At 45.8% G+C, this 27,261-nt stretch overlaps 2 long non-coding RNA genes across 2 annotated transcripts in view; one reads left to right on the top strand and one right to left on the bottom strand.

Moving 5' to 3' along the window:
- Positions 1-467: 467 nt before the first annotated feature.
- The window catches only part of LOC113615254 (uncharacterized), a 35,430-nt gene continuing 8,636 nt past the window's right edge, over positions 468-27,261 (bottom strand). Inside the window, exons 2-3 of the long non-coding RNA XR_003430937.1 lie at positions 14,259-14,539; positions 468-7,977 (exon numbers count right to left, since the gene is read on the bottom strand). This is a non-coding gene — a long non-coding RNA (uncharacterized LOC113615254). The remainder of the gene's footprint in view (positions 7,978-14,258; positions 14,540-27,261) is intronic.
- On the top strand, positions 8,101-11,112 carry LOC113615252 (uncharacterized). Its single transcript, XR_003430936.1, has 3 exons — positions 8,101-8,358; positions 9,340-9,424; positions 10,521-11,112. It is a non-coding gene; the product is annotated as an uncharacterized LOC113615252 (long non-coding RNA).

A 27,261-nucleotide genomic window follows, 5' to 3' on the forward strand; every position in this document is an offset into this window, starting at 1 on the left:
GGACAGAACCTCTCTCTCATGGAAGTCTGCTGGGGGAGGCAGATGGTAGCAAACAAACAAATAAACAAAAACCCCTAATGAAGGGAAAGAAGTAATGGAACCTGGGTCTATGGGAATATTTAACTAAAGAATCTGACCTGGATCAGGAAGTCAGTGAGATGCCGCAGAGCAACTAAGCCCGTGCGCTACAACTACTGAGCCTGCGCTCTAGAGCCCACGAACCACAACTACTGAGCCCACGTGCCACAACTACTGAAGCCTGTGTGCCTAGAGCCCGTGCTCTGCAACAAGAGAAGCCACCACAATGAGAAGCCCGCCCACCGCAACGAAGAGTGGCCCCCGCTCACTGCAACCAGAGAAAGCCCGCACAGCAACGAAGACCCAACACAGCCAAAAATAAATAAAACAAAAACATAAATTTATTTTAAAAAAAAAAAGGTGTTCCCTGAGAAAGCAGAGACCTGAAGGACGAGCCAAACAGACAAAGGGGAAGGGGAAGAGTATTCCAGGCAGAGGGAACAGCATGTGCAAAGGCCTGGGGGCTGGAGGGACAGGCCCAAAGAGGAAAGGTCACCTGGGGAGCTGGAGACCATAACCAAGGGTTTGGGATTCCTACCTGTATTCTTCCACCATACCCCACAGCCCAATGCCCCCATGTTTCATGGCCTCAGATAACACCCTCAGCCCCTATTGGGCTGCTCACTGCACCCGCAGGTGCCCAGGAGAGCTCAAAGAAGGACCACAGAGTATAGAATATCAGAATTGTGCGAAGAACATATAAGGTATATCCAACTTTGTTGAAGCCCCTTCAGGCCCTGTGGCTGGTGGAGGCCTCTGGCTTGAGTTAAGACTAGAGGCCAAAGATTGAGTGCTGAGTAGAAAAGTTTTACTGCCAAACAAAACACTGTTCCAGCAGAGAGTCTAGGTTGGGGAAGGGGGAGAAATGGGGTTGGTCATGAACTATCTCTGTTCTGTATTCAAAAAACAAAGTTTCTGAGCGTTGCTGATTGACTAGGGATATCTGGCTTGTAGGTCAGGGGAGCACTGGGTTGGCTGAGAGTGGTCGGCTGTGGACCTGGGGTGTCTGCTTCAGGATTATGGTGTCTAGCAGCCTCTGTGTGTACATGACATGCCCGAATCAAGATTTGGGTGCCCAATCAGGTCTGCACTGATGTCAGCAGGCTAGATGGCCAGATTGGGGCTTATCACTGGCCACTGGCCTTCAATTCTTTATGTATGAAAGTATGTGGGGACCTCCAGATCCCTACACCCTGAGTCCAGTCCAGTTAATAATTGTTTGCTGAATGTGACTGTCGATCTGTGATCTATATCCTCAACACCTAAGCCAGCGTCGCCTTCCTCTTCCTCACCCCCTCATGCTGTGTTGAATTCTATTTCCTCTCATCTTCCACTGTGCCTGCCCTAGTCTAGGCTACCATTATTGCTCACCCAAAGGCATTCATTTCCTCCAAACTTATCACCTTCAGCTCATGGTCTATGAGTCATCTGTCTGAAATGTCACTTATCTTCTTAAAACCTTTCCCTTGACTCCCTTTGGCCACTGGGACAAAGCCCTGAGGTTTGCACACCCAAGCAGTCGACCTCTCCAAGCCCACCCCCTCCATGTCCCCCTCACACACTAGGCTCAGCCACAGTGAATTTCCAGTTTCTCCAAAGTCATGCTCCCTCTCACCGTTAGGCCTTTACCAGTGGTGTTCCTTCTGTGTGGAATGCTGTTCTCACCTTCACCTGGCCACATCCTGCTTATCTTTTAAGTGTCAGTGTATATGCCAATACCTGGGAGCCTTCCCTGACATCTCTCAATTGGGGTTAGGTGTTCCCACCTTGGTGTACCGCAGTCCCTTCTCTTCCTTAAGTATTTTATTTGAATTGGAGTGTGGGGGAGAGATGTGGTACCTTGGGTTATTTAGGGAAGACATCTATCCCCTGTTGCTCAAACTGCCTAGAAACGTGGGCTGGAACCTCTGGAGAAGGAGATGCCAGCACAGCCCCGCTTCTTCCTCTAGTTCCTACTCTAAGGAGGGTGAGTAGTCCCTTGGGCAGATTATTCTCCTGAGCCATGCTGTAAGGGGACTCACTGCTTCGCCAGCAGGGCACACGGCGAGTAGAGGGCTCCAGGCTGACCAGCCAGAACATTGGACCTACAGGGGCCAGGCAAGGGCCCAGGTTGGAGAAAGGCAGGCCAGCGTTCAAACTCTGCATCTCTCCATCTGACCGAGTGACCGTGCCGTTAAAGCTGCCTGACTTTCCGCCCAGCTCAGCCCGGGCTTATAGTGGGGTTTGTGCTAGGCCAAGAGGATTCTCAAGCAGCCTGGCTGCCTTTTGAACTTGAGTTTCTGGCTCTTGGGTGAACAGAATGAATATCTTCCTGTGAACTAGAAATGCCTCCCTGGGGCTCTGTTCTTTGAAAGGAATCAAGGGGCCCCACAGACTGACCTCGAGGCCAGTGATTTTTTCCAAAGTCAACACAAGTCACCAACTCTGCTCCTCACCACCACCACCCTGTCACCGCCATGTCAAGTGGTGATGGAAAGTTCTCAAGGGTCCCCTCTCCTGTTGTGTAAAACGGGCACCCATGTGCACGCCTGACTGTTGACTGGGGTGAGTTCTAGGGAAAGGAGAGCTGGGATGACACAGTCATTTTACTGTGTATGCTTCTATAATGTGGGGATGTTTTTACAAGCATGTATCACTCCTATAATTAAAGATACAAATCTAGTAAAAAGTTCCATCTTGTAGGCCATAGGGTCGGAGGGCAGAGGGTGACAAGGAAGACTTGATAGGTGAGACGGCACTGGAGCTGGGCCTGGTCAGGAGGGCAGCAGTGGCAAGGGGACCTTTGGACCCCGTAAAGGCAAGATCCAGGGCTCAAAGATGAGAGAGCTTTAGGGGAAGAGGGCAAAAAGGATGGGCACACACTGGGCTGGAGGAGGAGTTTATGGAAGACTGGTGAGAGGTGAGTTAGTACTGTAGTGGGTAGGGCCTTGGATGCCAGACCAAGGAGTTTATATTAAGGGGTTTTTGAACCAGAGAGATGTGACCTGAGCTAGGCCTTGGGGCTGGAGCTGGCATAGGTGAGAGAAAGGCCAGGCCTGCCATGAGGCTGTTTGCATATCCCAGTGAGAAGAGCAACAGTCAGGGGAAAGGGGTTCCTGGATGAATGAGCTGGGCTGGCCAGGACCTCAGCACTGATGACCCACCCTCCACCTGCACCACAAATCCTCCCAAAGCCTCGCTGGGCACTGGCGGCTCTGCCTGAGGTTCCTGGTCCACCCGTAGCCAGAGACAGGGTGACATCCCAGTGTAACTCTGGTTCAGTCTCACTTGCCCACCTTGACCCAGAAAGGAGGTGGACCTCTTGGGGCCTCCAGTTCCTTTTGCCTTCACAGAAGAACTCCAGAGCAGCTGTTTGATTTGGGGTCACCTGGTGATTCATTTGCATATCACGTTTTCCTGGGTCCTAGAGGAAAAGCAAGCCTGTACACCACCAAAAAAGTTAGTAGGATGTGTCAGCATGCGCCAGATGACGATTCTCACACTGTAGGGCCACCTGCAAGATGCAGGACGGTGCTTTGGCAATGCTGGGGGTTCCCAAGGGTTCCAGAGAGGGCCAGATACCTCAACAGACTGGGTCTGACAGCAGGGAGGGTAGGTTAGAGTGCCCCACCCAGTGCACCTCCCAGCCCTGCCTCCTGCCCCACAGAGGCTGCTGGGGACAGTCATGCCTAAGGGGCCATCCAAGGTCACTTGAGGACCTACATAGAGACGGACTGGGCCTTGGGCAGGTTCTTCAAGATCAAAGAACCCTTCTCCTCTTCATAATTATGGTTCCCCCGCCCTGTTATGACCAGCTACCAAGGACTCAAAGTTGAAAGAAAACCCAACGAGCAGGGAGGGAGCATCTTCTCCCCTCTCTGACTCCTCTGAGTTGTTTATTGGAAAGAGATCAAGGCTACTGCACCTTGAAAGGGCCCAGAAATTTCAGAGTCTAATGAACACATCAGGCAAGGAAAATCTCTTCCTCTACCGCTGGTGGTCTCACAGCTAAGAGCTCTGGGGCTTGCTGTTCCCTTTGCCTAGATTCCCTTCCTCACCTGGCCCCATCGTGGCTGAGGAACTCCTGTTCTTTCTTGCAGGTACCACCTCTTCTGTGAAGTGAAGCTTCCCTTTACCACTCTACCAGCACATTCCCCTCCTCCATTGTTTCTGTGTCTTGTATTTAACCTATCACTGCATATTGCACCCTCTGCTGTTTTGCTTTACTTATGGTCTGGTGTGATGTCATATGAGCCTTCCTCTGCTCTGTGTACCCAGGGGGTAGCCAAGTGTCTGCCTCATTGAGCAGGTGCTCGCTAAGCATTGCTGCAACAGAGCCACAAAGCAAAGTCCTGGATTTCCCAAGCCAATTCCAGGCCACTTTGGGACGCTCTACCCTTCCTAACTACCCCCTACCAGCCCACCCTTAGCTTCTAACACCCCCCTACCCCCACCTGAGGTTGGAGCCCGATGTCAGCCACACCTGGAGGTGTCTTTCTTGAAAGGGTCCTCAAACTAGCAGTCTGTAGAGGTCCCCCAAATTCTCGGTGACCTTGGCACTCGGGCCAAGGCAGAGTGAGGAAGGCTGGAGCTGTGGTGATCCCTTACTGCTCTGGAGGTGGACCCTTGTGCACAGCAATGTGGTGATGATTGACAACCCACGTACAATAAGGGTCATGGGTTGTGACCCGGGTGAGTGAGCATGCTGCCTACCCAGGGTGTCCTGATACCCCATCTGGAGATGGCCTGGTGTGGACTCAGGACCCAGGACGTTATCCAGCTTGGGCTATGGGCAGGGCACACGAGACTAGCCAGGCAGGTAGGAGACTGTAGTCACCCTCCATGAAGCGAGCACCTCCGAATCCTCAGTCCACCTCTTCCACCCTCGAGATAAGGATCCAAGGTCTAGGCAGGCCTTGGCAATGAAGAGAAAGCCAGCTCCTGCCACAGGGGCCTTGGCAGTACCAGCTGCCCCCTTGGATGCCCCAGCTGTAGGCCTCTTGCTCCAGACTTTGCATTCCTCTAGGATGACAGTGCCCTCTGTCACCAGCCACTCAGCCAAGTCAGAGCCTTGCCCTCCTTCTGCCAGGGCAGCTTTTCTGTGGGCTTCTCAAGCCTTAGAATTCTCTGGCTGGCTGATGGCTCATCTTCTGCTTAGCTAGGCTCCAATGTCGGGCTCACTCCCAGCTTGAGTCAGCACCCAGCTGGCTGCTCAAGCCTTGGCTCTGGTCTCTAACAGGTCTCTGGGCAAATCTGCAGCTCAGCTCTAAACACTTTTGCATTTGGTCTCTTTGGTTCATTGATCAGGAATCATGCGATCTTTTAAAAACACAGCTGGTAGAGTTGCCCATCTGGGCTTCTGCATTGGGGTCATAAGTTGGGCTACCTAGAATTTATTTAAACCTGCATGTCTGGGTGCAGAGTGAGGCTGCTCTCACAGTGTCTCCTGTGATGGTATTCTCATTTTCTGGATCATCTTAATTCTTGGGACCACTCTTGGCTGGGTTTCTAGGACTCAGTCTGTTTTTAATGTTCATTTGTCTCCTGAGTTCTTCTAAGGACTATTTTCTCTTGACACTGAGATTCACTAATTACAGGATAAAGCACTTATCTGCACTCCTCCCCTGTCCCTGCCACACACACACACACACACACACACACACACACACACACACACGTTTCCCAGACAAGATGGGTCAGAAGTCCTTAGCCAGGTCAGTAACCCAAGATAGTGATGTCCTCTGTGCTCTCCTCCCCACACCATCCTTTGAAATATACACAGGAACATTGCTGATGTGTCAGAGACTGCCAAGTGTCCCCCAGTATCTGGTCTAGCTGAGTACATGGCATCCAAAATAAATACTAAATTTCCCAGCCGCCTTTCCAGCTATGTGACTGTTTTGGTCAATAAGCTATAAGTAGGATAGTGTATGCAACTTCTTGAAAGGCATGCCTTCTTCCTTTCTTCTTTTTTCATGCCAACCAGAAAGTACCTTCTGTGATGTGACAGCTGGAGTTAGAGCAGCCATATTAGAATATTGGGATGAAGCCACTCTCTGAAGATGGCAGATATGGTAGCCCAACTTCCAAGATGGCCTCCAGTAATTCTCAACTACTGGAAGGTCCTTGTTTCATTCTCTCCCGTATTCAACAGGACTGACCCGTGTAACCGACAGGATATTGCAGAAATGATAGTGTGATTTCTGAGACTACTTCATAAAGGACACTGCAGCTTCTGCACTTGCTCCAGGCTAGTGGAAGCCAGCTGCCATGTTGTAAGCACACTCAAGCAACCTATGGAGGATTATAGGTGGTGAGGAACTGAGGCTTCCTGCCATCAGCCAGAACCAATGTTGCAGTGCCATTCAAGCCATCAAGTGACCACAGCTCCATTCTGACATCCTGACTGCAACCTTATGAGAGAGCTTAAGCCAGAATCACCTAGCAAAATTACTCCTGAATTCCTGACGCACAGAAAGTGTGAGGTAAGAAAAGCTTATTGTTGTTATAAGCCACTGAGTTTTGCGGTAATTTGTTACACAACAATACAGGAAAAAAAACAAAATAGAAGGAGCCTTGACCCTCTGAAATTGTGGAGGGCCATAGCAGCCCTTACATTTACATCAGACTTTTTTTTTTTTTTTTTACATCAGACTCTTTTTTAAGAGACATAAACTTCTCTTATTTTCACAACTATTATTTTGAGTTTTCTGTCATTCCTATTCCTAGTCTTATTTTGGAACTGCTCATTCAGAAACTCTTTTAAGAATTGCTAGCTGGAAGTGCCTTTGGAGGCCATCCCCGTCATTCCTGCTGCCAGGGGTGTGTTGAGGCCTAAATCTTCCCAAGATGATGGGTAGTTAATGTCTAAAAATGTCTGTAAAAGGGATTTTATAATGAGGACCACTGGCCAAGGATCAGGAGACCTTGGCTCCACTCCCTTCTGAGTGCTATCATTTATTTAACACTTTGGTGACCTTACCTGGCACAGAGGGACACTGTCTTTAATATGGGATGTCCATGAGGCTCAAACAGACGTGTAAATAAGCAATTTGGAGAGTGCCAAGCTTCTCTACCAACTGAAGAAAGCACTCTTGCTGTGGGTCTGGCTGTTTCTGTGGCTGGATGCAGTTAGCCTGCCTCAGCATTTACAGGTGCTCCTTTTCATGGACCAGCTTTCGGGTGTGCATCTCTGTGGCCTAATGAACAAATCCTCACCAATGATGAGACACCCTGCTCAGATCCATTCAGCCATGGCAGCTGACAGGGCTTAGTGATGGCAGTCCTGATGGTTAGTCTAGTTTTTAACTAAAGCACTTCTTCCCATTGCCCTGGTTGCAAGACAGTGGCCAGACCTCTGACACTCTCTCTCCACCCCATGTCCTGCTTCGTCACAGACCACAATTTCCAAGTGGACTAACCATCCAACATGATTCCTGACCCCCAGCATCACAGTTCCCGGACCTGCTTAATGTTCCTTACCTTTTCCCATTGGCTCTTGCCACACTGCAGGATAGCCCCTCTCTGAAATGTTAGCCTCCTGAATTCTACCAGAGGCCTTGACCTCCTGCTTTCTAGATATTTTCAGTCTGCTCTCCACTCCTGCTCTTGCACCTCAACAAAGACTTTCTGTCCCGAGAGGCTTCAATTGATTCTCCAGTCTGGCCGCATCAGAATCATCTGAACAACCAACAATTTTCTTAAACCCGGTATTAGTTAGGATAATGCTAGATGCTATAACAAACAAATCCCCAAATGTATATTGGCTCAGACAATATAGCTGATTTCTTGTTCACAAACAACTCACGTGGGTGTTCCTGATCAGTGGTGTGTGTCCTCCAAGTGATGATTTAGGGACCGGGATCCTTCCACCTTGTGGCTCTGCCATCTCCAACATGTGGTTTCCAAGGGGGCCTTAAACTAGAAGAGGAAAAGAAGGGTGGAGAAGGCACATCTGCTTCTTAACTATTTGGGGCTGGAAAATACATGTCATCCCTGATCAACATTCCATTGGCAAGAACGTGTCACTTGACTCCTCTCAGATGTAACAGATGTGAGAGGAGGGGTATATGCTGGGAAATGTAGCCTCTGCTGGGACGCCCCTTCCTAGCCTCAACTCTGTTCTATGGCAGGGCAAGGGATACACTTTTTTTTTTTGGTGAACAGTTAGCTGTCTCTGCTACACACTCAAAAGGAAATGAACCTTCTGCCACAATTGTCTTGTAAGACTGCAGCCCAAGTACTACAGGCCGACCAACCTTCCTGCCTTCTATGTCCTGGAGAAGACCCTGAGGAGGACAGGTCAGTGCTAATGCAGATTTATGACCTCCAAAGCCACCAGGGCCCCTGTATTGCTAGGCCTAGATTCTCTGGTATTTCCCCTAACGGGTGTTCCAAGCATCCTCTCCTTGCCCTTAGCCCCTTCCCCACCCTCATTCTCAGCAGGTGAGAATTTTAGGGCCGAAGGGCATGATGCCCCTCCGCTTCTTCCCCTGCCCTCTCCTCCCCAACCACACTCATGTAAATTTGTCTGTGCCCACATTCCCTCCAGCTTCACAGCCTGAACTGCTCCCTAGATTTCACACCTGTGTGTCCATCTGCCTCAGAATGCTTCCACCTGCATGTGCATAGGTCCTTCATACTCACCATGTCTCAAACTGAACTCACCATTGTCCAGCCCATCCCCCTCCCCCAAACCTGCTTCTCCTCCTGGGGTTTCTTTCTCCTGTGATGGCGACACCCTAACCACATGGTTGTCCTTGCTTAAAATCTGACGGTCATCATTGTCTCGTTTCTCAGGTTAAATCCTGGCCAAAACATTTCTTGAATCAGTTCCCTCCACTTGTTTTACTAAGTTCAGGTCATCACTTCCTGCTCAGATGCCTGTAGCCACCTCCTAACAGGTCTTTATGCCTCTAGTCTGTTCCCCTCCAACCACTCTTCACGGGCAGCCAGAGTGACAGTTCTACGGTACAAAACTGACCACAGCACTCAGTTTCTTGAGTGAAGTATGGACTTTCTCCTGAGGCCCCCGAGTCCCCACATGACCGGCCCCACTGCAGCCAGCCCCTTACTTTCCATGGCACTCCAGCAACACTAGACTTTCCTCTGGCCATGCCCTGAGGATCCTGGACGCCACACGGGGGTCATGGGTGAGTGCTGCTAGAATATCCTTTGTGTTCCTCTCTCTGTTCTTATCACACTCCTTGGTAAAGCTCTTTTTGTACGTCTGCTTCCCAACACTGCAAGGGCAGGAGCTAGCTCTTTGTCTCATGATTTCAGTGTCTGGGACAGTGCTCATCATACAGTAGGTGCTCAGTACATGCTCAGTGAATGAATGAAGATGGTGGAAAGGAACCCGTTGAAGGTATGGAAAATCTTGATTTACATACGCTTGCCTTATGCTGAATGAACATTTCCTTCTCAAGAGAGCCAAAGTGTGTGTGTGTGTATTTATCTGTGAAATCTGATCCTTTGCCTGAGAGCCTCCCATCAATTAATCATGACTGGCCATTCTGCACAAAACCTCTTCTCCCAAAGCACTTTGCATAGAGGGGCTGAGCTCTCCCACCCTGCCAGTGCTGTGGGCTTAGTTCCTACCACATGACTGGCCTGGGCAGTAGACTCATACCCATGCCTCCCACTGGACCTCCATGGGGACCAGGGAGGAAGCCAGAAAGGAGCATGGTGCCCCATTTTTAAGCTGAGAAAACCTGTTCATAGGAGATGAGGTGATTGTACAAGGATGCAGATCACTCTACTGTATCATAGAGTGTACTATGCCCCTGCTCTCTGCAGCTGACATAATGCCCCGTGGTGCCAACACAGACCCTGGGCTCTGTGGGAAACTGCCTCAGACACCACCCCAGCTCCTTAGGTCATAATACATCTTGCATGTCAGCTACTCCCTTGGGTAAGGAATTATTGGAACAGACACCACCCAAGCTGACGCCAGCATAAAGAGGACTCTCACAGAATCCAAATGCACAAAGTCATCCCAGGAACTGGAAGCTCATTAGACAAACATTTTGTCTTTTGTGCTGGACTACAGGCCCTTTCCCCCTGCATTTCTAATTTCTTTCCTTTTTCACAAAACCCTTAACCATCTTTTACAAGGCCCAACATGACCGCCAGTCCTGAGTCACCATGACTCACAACTCCAGGGCCCACAACCAAAGAAGCAGAGCGTCAGGGCCTTGGGAGCACTTGGCTGGCTCAGCCTGGGTGATTGTTGGTTCTCCCAGGCTAGGCTTTCAGCCCTGGCCCATCACCTGGAACATGTACAGCATGTCAACTGGTACAAACAGGGCAGCAGGGGTTGTCGGCAGGGGAATTCCAAGGAGGGATGTAGGTAGGGAGCCAATTACAAGTGTAGGGAAAACTGTGAAAGATGTTGAAATTTAGTGGTTGTCCTGAATAACTTACCCACCTAGGTTCTTTCTGCCTTTTGTGTCTTTGACTAGGTATTTCTCAGCTCTAAAGATGGAAGTGAAGCTGTAACACCTTTATAGTAATGCAAATAATTCCTGTTCACAGTTACACAGATTGTGTCTAGTGGAAGGCAACTGACTATTGCTGTGTGAATTCTGACCAATTTTGCATCCATTTCTGAAATGATTTCAGCATTCCTTATCTGACTATCATGTGTGATAGTTTTGAGTTCTCCTTTGAATTGGTTGTAACGTTTTAGTGGTTCTCTCGTTAATTAATGAGTTAAACTAAATCTTTGACACATATTCATTTTATATCTTGGGACAGACATGATTATATCCTCTTTTAAAATTTATTGTTAAATACAGACAAATCTTGTGTGATCCCATACTCCAGAAATATTATTGATGCAGAGAAAAAAATTTAGGATACACAGGAAACTGTTAGTGTTCACCTGTGGGGAAGAGGGAGGGAGGAGGTACTTCCTTTTCATTTTATATCTTTTTGTACTATTTTAATTTTTAAACTATGTTAAAAGAATTTCAGTGGAGGTTGGCCAGGCAAAGGTTTAAGGGCCGTCTGTTTTCTTTTTTTATACTTTTCTCTATAAAAAAAATAATAACATTAACTTTATAATTATTTGTTATGTTGTACATATGGTTGTTTGGACTTTTCTGATTGTATATTATATTAAAAAAAACCTGATACATGTTAAAATTTAAAGGAAAAAGCAAACCAAATAGGAAAATCTACATCTTGGCATATTGCTCCAAGCCAGCCCTGGGCAGCCAGTGGTGGTTACGATGTGCTGCCTGTCCTCAGGGAAGAGGATAAGGTTCAGGCTCCACCCACAGGCCAGAGGGTTCCAGGCACCCTCCCTCCACACACACCTTGTGTCAGGGGCTGTGCAGGTGAGGCACCTTCCTCACTGTTCAGTAGCTGTCGCATCCCCTCCCTTCTGCCTTCCTGGCAGCCCAACTCAGGGAACACTGATGGAAGATGATTCCAGAATGGGAACATTCCTTCCCCCTTCCCTTCCTCTCCTGACAGCTGAGAGGCATCCCTCCCTCCCTGGCTTGCAGCTGAAAGGGAATAATGACTGCCAAACCACTGCTTGCACAACAATGCACTTCTGAGCAGGGTACACACAATTTTTGTCAGTTGAATCCTGTCTTCCTCCTGACTTACATGATGGTCTAGATATGCTCTGGCTTCCATGCTCATGGGTGGTTCAACCACTAGTAATAGCTCCCAACACTTCATATTCTCTGTCTTCATTAACCAACCTATGAACTGGCAGATTTTTAAGTTCATGAGGATAGAACCTTCCTTCTAGGGAATTTCCCCAAGCTTGGGTATTTGTCTGCTGTTTTCTTAGCGTGTGTGTGGTGAGGGAGGCAACACCCACAGGCAGTGGGACCATTTCTCAGCCCCAGGAGCCTCCCCTGACCTTCGGCATGAGTGTGTGCAGTCCCTTGCATTTGGCACATCTGCACACAGGTGCCTCATTAATGAACTCTGGCCTAGGAGGACCAAGGAATAAGGAAGGCATGAGCCTCCTCTCACGTGCTGAACACCTGCAGCTAGCCTGACTAGAGCTGACCCTTCCCACACTTACCCACTAAGCACAGAGTTAGTCACCCCTGAAATCCTGGGGCTGCTGCCCCATGTACTCCAGAACACCCTCCTACGCAGCACACCACTGCCGTGGGGAGGGGGGGTCTTTACGCCTAGTGCCACTACTTTGGATGTTAGAGCCCAGACACTCCATGTCGTATGACTACATCACTCTCTCCCTTAAGTCCTTCAGTGGCTCCCCATTACCTGCAGGATCAAGTCCGAGCTCCATGGCCCGGCCTTCAAGCCCCTTGCTTCACAATCTGGCCCTAGGTATACCTCTGGCACCATCTCCCTACACCATGTACCCCACTGTCTAACTACTCATTCAGCCCAGGCACACTGGAGTCCAACTTCTGTGTAAGTCTAAAGGCTGTTTTCCAAGCCCTTGTAGCTGCCCAAAATGCCTCATTTCAGAATTGCATTATGCAGATGCAGATGTAGGCGTGCCAGTGTCTGTTCTAATGCATGGCCTTACCCTGGTGCTCACACCATCCCTAAGGCTGCACCTGGCTGAACATTGCACAGGTCACTTTCCAGAACGGCTCTCTCCATGGGAGCAGCTGCAGATTCCTCCCACCTCCCCAAAGCTCACTGCCATGGAGCAGAGGCAGTTGTACTAGGACACATCACAGCATCTTGCTGCCAAAGTGACAGCTACAATTATGTTTTGGCTGACAGCTAGAGATGAGAGAATGTACAAACAGCCGAGGCCTCGTGGGCCTTCATGATTCAGCAGTTTGTGCTGTATGCCCAGCTGGTAGGTGAGGTGGGCCCAACCTGTCTGCCGTCCAGGCCCCCCCTTGGTGGGCAACCTGCTGGCTACAGACCTCAAGTTAATACCTGGGGCCCTCAGGTGAAGTCCTCCACTGGGCGGTGATAGTTAATGCCCCCAAGGGCCACCCCAGGCCCAGAGGAGTGGAAGAGTAGAGTGGCCAAGCCCAGGCAAGGCCCAACCCAAAAGATAGGCACTTGCTTCCTAGGCCAGCGCAGGGGCAGGCAGCGCAAAGGGCCAAGCTGCCCAGGGGTGGACTCCATCATGCTGGGCAGCCTGATGCGGGCTGTGCTTGTGAGGGACAGACAGTCTCTCTTGAGGCTCAGGGCACCACCTCCACGAGGAGCCTCAGGGCCACAGGCTATGGTGTCGGTGTAGGGGCCAAGCCACTGCAGCGAGAACAAGCACGCAGCAGCGGCAGCTCCCACTTACTAAGTCCTCCCGTGTGCCAGGCACTGCGCTGACCGCTTCACATACATTCCTTCTTTTCATCTTCCCCACAACCCACTGAGGTAAGTTCTGTTATTGCCGCCACTTTACCAGGGAGGAAACTGGGTCTAAGAGAAGAATGTGGTGGTGGCCACATGGCTGGCAAGTGTGGAGATGGAATTTGAGCCCAGACAGTCTGGCTCCAGAGCTCAGTTATGCCTCATTATCCTGGTTCGACCCTTTCAATCCAGTCTTGGTTGACAAAGCTAAGAGACCCCCCAGCACATTCCTCACAGAGTGTGAGTTGAGTTGAGGCCTCCAAGTATACTTTGGCCTGGAAGCCAAGATATTACCAAGGAAAATAAACAACAGCTATTTCAGGTGAAAGGTACTGGGCTATGGAATTGGGGGGGGGGGTGCGGAATTTAAAAACGACCAGGATTTCCTCATTGTACATATTTGTATGTTCAGCAGAACAAGCGTCATCAGGATGCTGCTGTGTGGCCAGTGTTGCCCCTGGAGACAGAGGGCAGGAGCAGGAGCAGTCCTTTCTCTCTGACCCGCAGGCCTCCTGAGCCCAGGGCTTGCCTCTTACTCAGCCCTGACCTGGGCTCTGGCTGAGGCCCTGGGAGGGGTGGGCTCAGGGTCTTGGGGTTCTCTGAGGAGCATCGCTGCCCTTCTTAGGTCCCTTGTGAGGCAGAACCTGCCTGTCCTCGCATCCTGTCCAAAGGCATGAAGATTGGAGACAGTAGGCTTCCAAAGTGGGCGTCTGAAAGGCCAGCAGGGCTGGGACGCGGGAGCGTTTGTACTTCAAGTGGCTGCTGCCCATGAATCACCAGTTTCATTCTGTGCTCTCAGCTCCACAGAGGCATCATTTCCACCCAGCCTCACATGGAGCTGGCGGCCAGAGCCTCTTAGTGGGGCTATAAATAGCATATCATCAACTCACCTCTCCTGAGCTCATCACAGGCTCCTAGGTTTACTGTGTGTCTTCCTGCTGCCTGCACGTCACCATCACTCAGATTTCCCAGGTGAGGCCTGGCTGAGAGACCCAGGGCACACTCTGGGGGCTGCAGGGTTTGGGTTCTCAGAGCTGTTCAGGGTGACAGCGAGGGCAAGGGCAGACTTTTGAAGAGCTCGGCATTTAACGTGTCATAATTATAATCTCGGGTCTCTGAGATCCTCTCCAATTAAACGCAGCAGCAAGGGACTGTCATTTCTCCAGGAGTCCTAGAAATAAAAGGCAAAGGACTCATCAAGACACACCTAGAGAAAGCCACCCGGAGTGGATAGCAACAAATGAGAGGTTTCATGCCTTCCCGTGGACTTGTCTCCTAACACTGAATGAAATACTTTATGACTCTCTGGCTTCAGAAGTGAGATACACTGAATGAAATACTTTATGGCTCCTTGGCTTCAGAAGTCAGATCACATTTTTTTTTAGTATTACTCAGAGCTACCATTATGGAGTGTTCCCTGCGTGCCAGGCTCTGTGCCCAGACTTGGCATACAGCATCTCATCAAGTCATCACAACAACCATATTGAGTTAACTGCTAGCGTCATTGGCTTTCTGTCAGTGAGGAGGCTGAGGCTCCCAGAGCCACAGGGACAGGGCTGCTGGATTCCAGAGCCCAATCTCTGAACCACCACACTTTCTGCCTCCTGCCGAAGAAGACTGTCTGTGTGTCCATGTCCGTGTCCACATGTAGCCATGCATGTGTCCATGTGCGTGTGCAACTGGAGGGATCTGAACCGTAGTCTCCTTTTCCCAGCTTCACATACCAAGTGGGTGCCAGATGCTTGCAGTCATCTTTCCCCAAGTCCCAGGCCCCTTTGGCATCCTAAATGTCCCCTGTCGCTATCTTCTCCTACATCTGATCTTCTTCCGGGTTCTTCTGCAGGAGGGGCCCAGCCTCCATTTCGCTCTCCAGGCCCAACTTGATGGTCTTTCTCATGCCTCCCTCCCCTCAGGTCCTGAAACAGGCAGGGGTCAGGTGGGACTCCCTCTCTCCCCTTTGCCCGCCCCCCACTTCCCACCCTGAAGGCAGCCTGCCTCCAATCTGTGTCCTCCTTTGCCTCCCAGAGCCACAGTCCCGTGTTTGAGGTCTGGAGCCCTTTACTGGCATGTCTCAATAGCCTTCTAGGGCTTCCCTGGTGGCTCAGTGGTTGAGAATCCTCCTGCCAATGCAGGGGACACGGGTTCGATCCCTGGTCCGGGAAGATCCCACATGCCACAGAGCAACTAAGGCCCATGCGCCACAACTACTGAGCCTGTGCTCTAGAGCCCGTGAGCCACAACTACTGAGCCCACGTGCCACAACTGCAGAAGCCCACACACCTGGAGCCCGTGCTCCACAACTAGAGAAGCCACCACAATGAGAAGCCCGCACATTGCAACGGAGAGTAGCCCCTGCTCGCTGCAACTAGAGAAAGCCCGCATGCAGCAACAAAGACCCAATACAGCCAAAAATAAATAAATTAAATAAATAAAAATTTAAAAAAATAGCCGTCTAGCTCACTGCTGCACCTGATGAATGTATTAGGACACAGATTCTTGGTCCCCTCCTCAGAAACCTGAAACAATCTAGCAGGGTGGAGGCCAGGGTCTGGATTTTTAAAAAGGTCTCCCAGTGGTCTATGAAGTCAGGATTAAGAGCCACTTTGTCTAACTGGCCACCTAGACTCCAGCCTCTCCCTGTTCCAAACCCTCCCACCCACAGCTATCAGCTTAATTTTCTTAAAGCGCAGTTTATCTCAGGTCACTGTCCTGCTCAAGATTCCTTGGTGGCTCCCCACTGCCTGTAGGCCAGTGCAAAGTCCTTAGTGTGGCATTCAAGGCCCTCTCCATCCTGATCTACTCATCCTGCTAACCCCTTGCCCCACCCACAGAGCCACGTTTCCCTGTGACAGCCTCCTGGCCCTGCTCTCTCTCCTTAGCTTGTCTGGACTTTAGATGTCAATTGAAACAGCAGTGATCCTTCCCTAAGACTTTGAGCCCTTCAATAAGAGGAATGAGGAATTATTGCTAAAATGCCCTCTTAATTCAAGAGCCATGTGTGCAGCTTTAAATGAAGAGGGCTTGTGTGGCTGCAGATGAAAGGAGATCCGCCAGCAGATACAACACAATAGCAGTAATGTGTAAACACAGGATAGCAGGAGAGGTGGGGCTCATGATTAATTCAAAGAAGATGGTATTTCAGCATTCTCCCTGCTTTTATTCAAGCCCAAAAGACAGAGCAGGTCTGGTAAGCACTGGGGCCCAGGACCATGTTTCAAAGTGCCTCTCATGCTTTTCTGTCCCTGTTCCTAGACAAAAGCAGAGAAACCCATTTGGATCTTGTTCAAAAGGTCAGAAGTGTTTTACTAATATGATTAAACATATTAAAGATATGTGTGTGTTTGGACTTTGCTCCATTTCCCACAGAGAAACACCTAGCCCAAAACACAATAAAAAGTGTGTTGATTGACAGCAGGAGTTATTTCAGAACGTGGCCTGGAAATTGTTCCCCTCAAGTACTTCGGAGTGAAAATGGACTCTAAAGAACTTCTGGCTAAATGTGACAAAAGAGCCTCTCATGAATCTCCATCTGCTCCCTCCCAAAGCCCTACTACAAACAACCATAAAGGAGTAAAAAGAGTTACAAATCCACAAGGTTTATGCAGATAAGGGAGGACATGGCAGCAGATGAAGTATGTCAGCACATTTTTGGAAGGCAGGAAGCAGAGGAAGGAGTGGCGAGTCACATGGCGGTAAGGGGGAGGCTGAAGGCCTGATGCCTACAGAGGGCTTCTGGGTGAGAAGCGGGCAGACTGCTGGGACAGGGAGGACAGAGCTGCACATGGGGTGCGGAGCGGGGGACTGGTGGAGACTGCATGAGAGCACAGTCCCTGTGGGCAGTGGGGTCACCACACCTTGCTTGTTCCTGCAGGAGGCTTCAAGTGCCCATGGGGATTTTGGGTCAGCTCATCAGGCACTATGGAGGGTGAGTATGGAGTACAGAACTGAAAATATGGGGAATAAATGGAAACCCTGATACTAAGAGGTAAACTTGCAGCCCCTTTTCCTCACCCTGCTTCTAGGAAGCCTGGCAACCAGGCACACCGCAGGCTGAAGACTCAAGAACTCTTCTGAAGAAACCGAGCAGACTCAAGGGGAAGGCCTACAGATACAGACATGATCCCGTTACAGACGCCCAATAGAAGAGCCAGCTCACCTTCTACGGGGCAATCCACTGGTAGACAAGCTCTACCCAAGCATGCTGACCATCCAGTCATCTCTTCAGCACATGACTCTTAAATATGGTCTGAGAGCCAAGATCCCCAGACATTTAAGGAAAGCCTCAGGCATGAGAGATAGGTGTTGGGGAGGGAGAAAGAATGTATAAGTTTAGAGAGGAGGAGAAAGCTTTACAAATGCTATGAAATCTTCAGGGAAAGAAAAGAAGATTTCTCTCTCAAGGTTCATTTTCATGAAATGTCAGAACACCAGGGATAAAGAAAAGACCCCAAAAGGACTCAGAAAGGAAATACAGGTCAATTGAGAGGATCAGGAAAAGATCAGAAAGACACCAGACTTCTCAGCAGCAACACTGGAAGCTGGAAGATAATGGAGTCAGGACTTCAGAATTCTGAGTGAGAATTATTTATAGCTTAGAAATCCAAACCTAAACCATTAAGAGAAAGGGTAGAATAAAAGACACTTGAAGACATGGGAGATCACAAGTAATTTGCCTCTCATGCTCCCTTTCTCAGGAAGCTCTCCACCCAAATAAGAGAACAATCCAAGAATGAGGAAGACATACCTAGGAGAGGGCATAGGGATTCCCAGGATGATGGTAAAGGAGACCTGGATGCCAGGGGGGCAGTAGGCCTAGGGATGTCCCCCTCTGAGCCAGAGAATAGAGGACTCAGGACAGAGATGGGCCAGATGGATTACCTAACAGGTGTGACTAGGTGGAAAATTATGTTGAGGGGCTATTAGATGGTTGTGAGAATTAGTTGTGAGAATAAGTTTGTGAGAAAAAGTTTACCAAAAACTGAGTCAATAAAAAATCTGAGGCAATTGCTACCTACAGAAAACCCCACAACACAAAAACTGTAAAAGAAGATAAAGGCAACACAAAAAAATTTACAGAGCCATAATAATGTTAACACAGATTATTGATTTAACCAAAAGCTGTGCTACAGTGATGGGAAGCTGGAGGAAAGGGAAGGAGGATGTAGGTGGAAGAAGGTAAAAGAAACCAATCCTCATCTCCCATGATTGCAAGAAAATGGGTAATGTTTAAAATTGACAAATCAACAAAAGAACACTATAAGTATATGATTTAGAAAGATGGGAGAGGAGGTTAAAACTGGGAGAAACAGCTGAAAGCGTTTAACTGGGTACCTCTGAGCATCAAACAGGGAGCTGGGGTTGGGTGGGATAAGAGACTGCTATTTTCACCATGTCTCTTTCAGTACTATTTAACTTTTTAATTTGGGGGGTATATATGTTATTTTTATGAAAATTTAAAAATTAAGAAAAATTAATAGAAAATATTTTAAATTGACAAAAACAAAAATTTTAAAAGTGTTAGACATGCATTAATTACACCTCTGTGATGTGTTTCTGTCCTATGGATCTTCCTCACCATTCATTCATTCATTTTTCTTTCTAAGTCTTAAATATTGATTGGAAAAATGTGGCAGATTGCCAGAGAAAACAGATTCTGGATATACTTACACTAAAAAATTATTTGTTTATCTGAAATTCACATTTAAGCTAGCTTCCAGTATTTTTTTGTGTGTACTAAATCTGGCACACTAAAATGTAGTTCTCTTTTCACTAGCCCCACAGGTTAATCCTATGGCTAAAGAGATGGCAGAAGCAGAAAGTTTGTCTGCAATTAATATTCACAGTGTGGGAGAGTATATAACAGGTGACAGAACTTCCTGGTTAGATGCTGAGAAGTGATCTGCTATCTAGTCGTGGTGTGGTGCCAGCCAGTCCCTGGCCAGTCTTGGTGAGTCCAAAAGTATTAGAAAAGTGCAGTTCTTGCCCTGTGACTGGCAGCAGTGTCCACCCCAGGGCCCAATGCCTGGCTGCTTCCCTCCATCTGTTCCTCAGAGCACAGGAGATGAGCCCAGGCCTCTTGCCAGTCATCACCATCCCTTTGCTGCATTTTCTTTCTTGAGAAGGGGAGGGGCAAGATAAAAAATAAACTTAGCTAAATTCAGGAGTGGAACCACATCCATATCACCTCTTCTTGCTTTTTTTTAAAACCCAAACCCCCAAAATTGCTAGTTTATTTTTTTTTGGCTGGGCTGTATGGCTTGCAGGATCTCAGTTCCCTGACCAGGGATTGAATTTGGGCCCAGCAGTGAAAGTGCTGAGTCCCAGCCACTGTACCACCAGGGAATTCCCCCTTCTTGCTTTTTATTGAAAAACTATCTCTCTCTCTTTTTTTTTTTAATTGAAGTATAGTTGATGTACAATATTGTGCTGGTTTCAGGTGTACAGCAAAGTGATCAAGTTATACATATATGTGTGTGTGTGTGTGTATATATATATATATTCTTTTCCATTATAGGTTATTACAAGATATTGAATATAGTTCCTTGTGCTATATGGTAGCTCCTTGTTGTTTATCTGTTTTATATACAGCAGTGTGTATCTGTTAATCCCAAACTCCTAGTTTATCCCTCCCCCTCCCCTTCCCCTTTGGTAACCATAAGTTTGTTTTCTATATCTGTGAGTCTGTTTCTGTTTTGTAAATAAGTTCATTAGTATCATTTTTTTAGATTCCACATATGAGTGATGTCTTGTGATATTTGTCTTTCTCTGTCTGACTTACTCAGTATGATAATCTCTAGGTCCATTCATGTTGCTGTAAATGGCATTATTTCATTCTTTTTTATGGCTGAGTAATATTCCATTGTACCATATTCCATATCTTTATCCATTCATCTGTCAGTGGACACTTAGGTTGCTTCCATGTCTTGGCTATTGTAAATAGTATTGCTATGAACATTGGGGTGCATATATTTTTTCGAATTCGAGTTTTCATCTTTTCTGAATATATGCCTAGGAGTGGGATTGCTGTATCATATGGTAACTCTATTTTTAGTTTTTTAAGGAACCTCCATACTGTTCTCCATAGTGGCTGTTCCAATTTACACTCCCACCAAAGGTGTAGGAGGGTTCCCTTTTCTCCACCCTCTCCAGCATTTAATATTTGTAGACTTTTTGATGATGGCCATTCTGACTGGTGTGAGGTGATACCTCACTGTAGTTTTGATTTGCATTTCTCTTATAATTAGTGATGTTGAGCATCTTTTCATGCCTGTTGGCCATCTGGATGTCTTCTTTGGAGAAATGTCTATTGAGGTCTTCTGCCCATTTTTTGATTGGGTTGTTTGGAAGAACTATCTCCTTAAGAAAATTTCTTACACAAAAAGTGTACTGTGTGCTTACTTAAGAGTTTCACTCTCAAAGAAGGATTTTGTTCTTGAACTGTGGGAAAATCCTCTACCATCAGTGACTAACAGTAGGAATGTAATAATTTTCTCCCTTTTGTGCTGGGGAAACTGTTCTTTGGGGTTAATAGAATTAATACAAAGGATATGTGAGTCCTACTGAAAGCTAAAATTATTTCTGGAATATATAAATACATAATTTGGAAATACATATACATAAATGTATATAGAGAAAGAGAAACAGCTAAAATTTAGATATTTAAAAATGAGGGAGGGGCTTCCCTGTTGGCGCAGTGGTTGAGAGTCCGCCTGCCGATGCAGGGGACGTGGGTTCGTGCTCCGGTCCGGGAAGATCCCACATGCCGCGGAGCGGCTGGGCCAGTGAGCCATGGCCACTGAGCCTGCGCGTCCGGAGCCTGTGCTCCGCAACAGGAGAGCCCATAGCAGTGAGAGGCCTGCGTACCAAAAAAAAAAAGAGGGAGAACACAAATATAAAGCATTTTTGTTGTTTTGCTATTAATTATTCCTTATGTGAGTAGATGTCAAAGGCAGCCAGGCAGGCAACAGGTTTCAGAACTCCAATTAGGATTAAGATGATCAGCCACAGGGTCCTATTCAGCAAAACTAATAGAAAAACAAAAGAGTCTGCTTTTCTTAAACATTTTCAGGTCTTCCTAAAAACAAATAGCTGTGGCCATATTTTTTTTTTTTTTTTTTTTTTTGCGGTACGCGGGCCTCTCACTTTTGTGGCCTCTCCCGCTGCGGAGCACAGGCTCTGGACGCGCAGGCTTAGCGGCGATGGCTCACGGGCCCAACCGCTCCGCGGCATGTGGGATCTTCCCGGTCCAGGGCACAAACTCGTGTCCCCTGCATCGGCAGGCGGACTCTCAACCACTGAGCCACCAGGGAAGCCCCCATATTTTTTTAATCGTAAAATATTTAATTATGTATCTAGTTCAATCATGAATTTATTGTAGATGTGAGATGACTGGAAGCTCGGTTCAACCCAACGAAGCATTTTGTATTTTTCTGACATCTCTAATTGTTTAAAGTTCTTTTATTTAAAGATTAAATCTAATTGTATAGAGCTCTCACTCTTTGGCCTTATGCCTGCCTTGGAAAGCAACGAAGAATGAGCCGTATTCTACAAAACAGCCCTTCCAAGATCTGAAGACAGTCCTAGGGCCTCTCCACTGTGTCCTTTGCCCCCATGTAACCTGGTCTCTGATTCCCCTCCTCCATCTCCTTCCCTGTGAGCACTTCAGTTCATCAGTGCTGCGCTTAAAATAAGGCACTCAGACTCAACTCCTGGTATGGCCCGAGGCGTACAAAATAGCGAAGAACTAGAACTTTCTGTGATCTGAGCGCTGAATATCCATTCAGTTAGGTTAAAGCAGCCGCTCAACTGCTGTTATAAGAATATCAATTTTAACGCTTCTGGCAAAGAGAAGACTTGCCTAATTCAACAGAAAACACTTAAGCTTAACATTTACAACAGGTTAAAACATTCATGCATTTTGATACAAAACACCATCTTATATGAATATAAATGATGGATTAACAAACTTTTGCAAAACAGAGGCTAACCTAATTTTAATCTTTACTACCTTTGCAGTAAGGAGCAGGGTAACTTCCTGCAGTAGGAAGCCTCTGGGGAATGTAATTTCCACTGCCTTGTGATGTTAATTTGAGACAATTATCATAAGCAGACTAAAAAAAGTTGTGCATATTATTTGTCCCTGTGAGAGCCCTCTGCTGTTGGCTAGTCAGGATATGGGAGAAGCCCTAGGAGAGGAATATCTAGAATTTAGATACTTCTTTAATAGCCATGGATCCCAGGGTTTCAAAACTTCTAATGTTTCCCACCTTTGGCTGGGAAAACCTGTACAAAGGCTTGAGAAGCCGGATCCAAGAGCTCTCTCCACTTGGTATTTTTAATGCACCTGCATTTTCAACTTTTCCAAAGCAGGATGGGCAAGAATAAAACCGCTTCTCCAGTCCATTTGGCTATTTTGAAATAGTTTTGTCATGTATGGAGGGGAACTAGGTATTTTTTTCCCTTTGATACCTCCAGGACCGCTATGAATTTAGGTTATTTGCTGAGAAAAAGGAAACCCTGGGGGTCCATGGTTCAGTGCTCTCATCTGACCACCCACTAGGAGGCCTTCTTGAGCCATTTCCAGGAGTGTTTTCACCTGTTGGATTGACCCCCCTTTTCAAGACCAAGATCAGAAGAGAAGAGCTGAAAGTGCTGGACGGTAAATAATGACAAGCTGTTTTTCCAGCCTCAGGCCTCCATGCCACGGCCTCTGGGTGGGGGACTTCTACAGAGTGTCAGCCACAAAGTAGGGGCCTGCACAAAGAGAAGGAAAGTTTTGCTCAAGACAGTCTGGAAATATTAGAGTGTTCGAGCAGTGATTGCAGTAACTGTTCACTGGCTTTAAAGAAGAAGCCTGTGGCTGGTAGATATGGAAACTTAGGTATAAACTTTCTAGGGGGTACTTTGGCAAAACATAGTAAAAGCTTTAAAAGTGTGCATGCCCTTCTGAACCAGGAATTTCACTTTTAGGAGTTTCTCAGAAGGAAAAAAAAAAGACCCTGATGTCCACTGAGGTTTAGTTGAAAGGATGTTTTAGTGGCATGAAGATTTTTTATTATAATTTTAAAATAGGAAAATGTTCCATTTCAGAAGGAACATGGCAGCAGTTTAGTTCTGAATTGTCTCACACTCAACAAGGACAACAACAAACCTGCCAACTACACATGTGGTGAAACCAGGAGAAAAATGCAACCTCCAAGGTGTTGTTCAGAGCAGCCAGAGGTGAAAATGAGCAGCAAAGCTGGTGAAAAACCTTGAGTGAGGAGGGGATGTAGAGCCTCAGAGGGCAGAAATCTCCAGCAGTGATTCCCTTCTGGAAGGGAATGACCCTATTCTGAAAGGGAACTATGAGAACAAGGTCATTTTGAACAAAGCAAGATTACTGGGGACAGTGGAAAGTCTCGGAAAGCACTGGAAAAAAAGAAAACGTTTAAAAGTGGGTCCATTTTCCTAGAGACAAAGGCTGTAAAGAAATCTGGGAAACAGAGACGCTCTCCTCAACCAAGCTCTGAAATCCAGAGAACAGATGACTTCTCAAGGAGTCCATGTCAGAAGTCCAAGACTGTGGCAACGGAGAGCTTCCCCCCCCCCACCCCCGGCCCCACCTCTCCACCCTTCCACCACTTCTCCAGGGCAACAATCACTACCACAAACAGTGGAGCCACACCTCAAGGCCAAGAATTCTATCCAGCCAAACTGATCTTCAGGTGTAAAGCCTGCAGACAAACATTTAAAAATCTGTAAGAAGTCAGGATATCATTCTCATGAGCCCTTTCAGAGGAATCTGCTAGAACCATGGGAGAGCAGTGTCAGGACCCCTAAGCAAGCCTGAGGAAATCAGGGTAAAAGGACCTTCCTTGAGCACTGAATCTATTAAACTGTAGAAATAAAACAAATATAGAGATTAGGGTGACAGATCAGAATGCAGATGTTACATGCCTTACTTAATATTGTAGACATTTCTCATTACTAATAAAAAATTGAAGAAGAAAGAGAGAAGATAGGAATAAGAATGAGTTTACTGATCACCTCAAATTACTTGATTCAAAGGATAGTATTTAAAGTTTCCAAATCAAGTAGAAGCTTAATCATATGCAACATAAACACTACGATTGTTAATTCTATTGACTAAATGATGGAGGAGGGGTGAGGCAGAGAGGATGAAATTAAAAGATAATTTTATTGTTGCTCATAGTAGGGAATCAAGATACAGTCCCCAAAAGGAGTGGATTGAGGGTATTTTATAAAGGTAACTTTTAGACCAAAAATACAAACCTTCCTAAATATCAAAACTACATTAATAAAAAGGGCAAATTCAAAAATATATAATGAAAACACTACATAAAATAATATGACAGAGTTGAAACCAAATATATCTGTCAATTCAATAAATATAAGTGGGTTTAACTCATCTATTTTAAAAATGGTTTTCAAAGTAGATTGCAAAGCCTAATCCAACTCTAGGTTATACACACAAAATGATTCAGAAAGGTTAAAATGAAAGGATGGGCAAAGAAAAGCATACCAGAAAAATACAAACATCAAAAGTCTTAATATCTAACAACACAGAATTCGGGACAAAAAGCTTTTAACAAGGTAAAGAGAAGTACTTTTAAATGCTAAAGGCTATAATTCATCATGAAAATTTAAATTATGAATATCTATGTACCAAATAACACAGCAGGAACTTTCACATAATAGAACTATAGAGATACAAGGAGATTTAGACAAAGACACACTGTTGTAGGGCCCAGCGGTAAGGCTAGGTAAGAACACAGGACTGGAGATGTATGAAACACAGCCAATACTCAATGCATAATCACTTGGTCTACTGCACACAATTAATGCACAACACAGGTTAGTCAAAGTAGTGAAAATAAAAAAGGGGTAATGAACCACTCCAAGGGGAAGTCCTCAGAAGAAGGCATCTCAGCAGTGGTCCCCAGTCCCTCAACAGGTCTCACAACAAGCCTGAGTGAGAAGTTCCCCTCTGCTCTGACAGTCTCTGGCAGTGTCAGTCTAGAACAGCTCTCAGCAGCCTGGAGTTGGGTCCTCCAGCAAAGAGCCTTCAAGTCACTTTACTAAAGGGTCTTATTTTAAGGAGTCCACCGGTAGGGTATAATAGTTACACTACAGGGAGTCTAGTCTCTATCTGATGTACCTTCTGTCCCAGTGAAGTCTTTCCTAAGATGTTAACAAACAAATTTCTTATCTAAAGTAACACTCTTAGTTTCTAACACTAAGACACAATCCTACATCAGATGTTTCAAAACAACTAATATGGAAATTCACATTGGCCACTGTGACTCCATTTTGAACTACTTAACACAGCTTAAATTCTATGAGTTTCTCACAAGATGAGTAGGAATCATAACACAGAAGAAATCCCATCACAACACACAATAATAATAGAAGGCTTTGATTTCACCTTTCTCAACCCAAAACAGATCAAGTGGTCAAAATTAAATGAGGATCTAGAAGTCCAACAAACACAATAAAAAATGTAGATGTTATTGATATGCATCAAATATTGTGCCCTGAGAATAGAGAACATACTTTTTTCTCAAGTGCTCTGGGATATTCCTGCATACACACAAGATTATAAATAGGCCACAAACCAAACCTCATTAAATTCCCACAGTAAAAAGAATATAGATAGCATCCTATAATAGCAACTTAATAAACACTGACATGTATAACATATTCAGAAAACAAACAAAAAGTGCCCTTCTATTTGGGGGTGTGTGGGAGGTCTAAAATAATTCCATGATCAAAGGGAAAATACAAATTCAAAACTGTAGAATTTCTAGAAAACAATAATAATGAACATATCATATCGAAGAATCTATGAATATAGCTAAAGTAGTACTCAAAGGAAAATTAATAGCCTCCAATGTTTATATCAACATAAATGAAAGAAAATAAGTGAATTAAACAGCTGATTCAAAAATCTAGAAAAATAATTTAAAAGTAAACCAAAGGAAAGCAAAAGGAAAGTTAAGACAAATACAGAAATTAACTAGTTAATATAACAAAAATAAAGTAGAACTTATAAATAAATAAACTTGTTCTTAGAAAAAAAATCTGTAAATTAGGTCAGTCTCAAGCAAATTTAATCATTTAAATAAGGAGAGGAAATATACAAATACCTCAAGTAAGAAATTACAGGTGGGAAATAGTCAAACAAACATTAGAAAGTAAAAAACAAAACAAAAAACCATAACAGAATACATTATACAATTTTATGCAAATAAATTTGAAAACCTATATGAAATGTACCATTTTATCAGAAAACTAAAGATAGAAAACCAAAATACACCAATCTGCATAAAATAATTTGTCAAAACAATTTCAATGAAATAAATATAGTATGCATAAATATAAGTATACAGATGTAATATATAATTTATAATAAACAATTTATTAGATAATTTGTCAAAGTAAATTGATAAAACTTGTCAAATACTTACCCTTCACCCCCCCAAAAAAACCCCCAAGAAACACCAGGCTCATTGTTGCACAGGGGAATTCTAACAAACCTAATCTTTAAAGAACAAATGATTCCAATGGATTCTAAAATGCCCCACAGCCTAAAAAAAGAAAAGCTTACAAATTATTTTCATAAAGCAAATATAAGTACATTAATACCAAAATATAAAGATTATAAGATTAAAGAAAAAAAGGCCAATCTCACTCACAAATATTAATGAAAAAACCCTAAATAAAATTTTAGCAAACAGAATCCAGAGAAACACACTGAAAGAATATATACAGCGGCCAAATGGAGTTTATTCTAGAAATGGAAATAAGGTTCAATATTAGAAAATCTATCAATATAAATCATACTAATAGTTCTAAATAGAAAATCATGTAATTACTTTATAAATACCGAAA

The sequence above is a fragment of the Aethalodelphis obliquidens genome, unplaced genomic scaffold (assembly GCF_003676395.1).
Source record: "Aethalodelphis obliquidens isolate GAN/ISIS:26980383/991018 unplaced genomic scaffold, ASM367639v1 scaffold4, whole genome shotgun sequence".
Classification (NCBI taxonomy): Eukaryota; Metazoa; Chordata; class Mammalia; order Artiodactyla; family Delphinidae; genus Aethalodelphis; species Aethalodelphis obliquidens.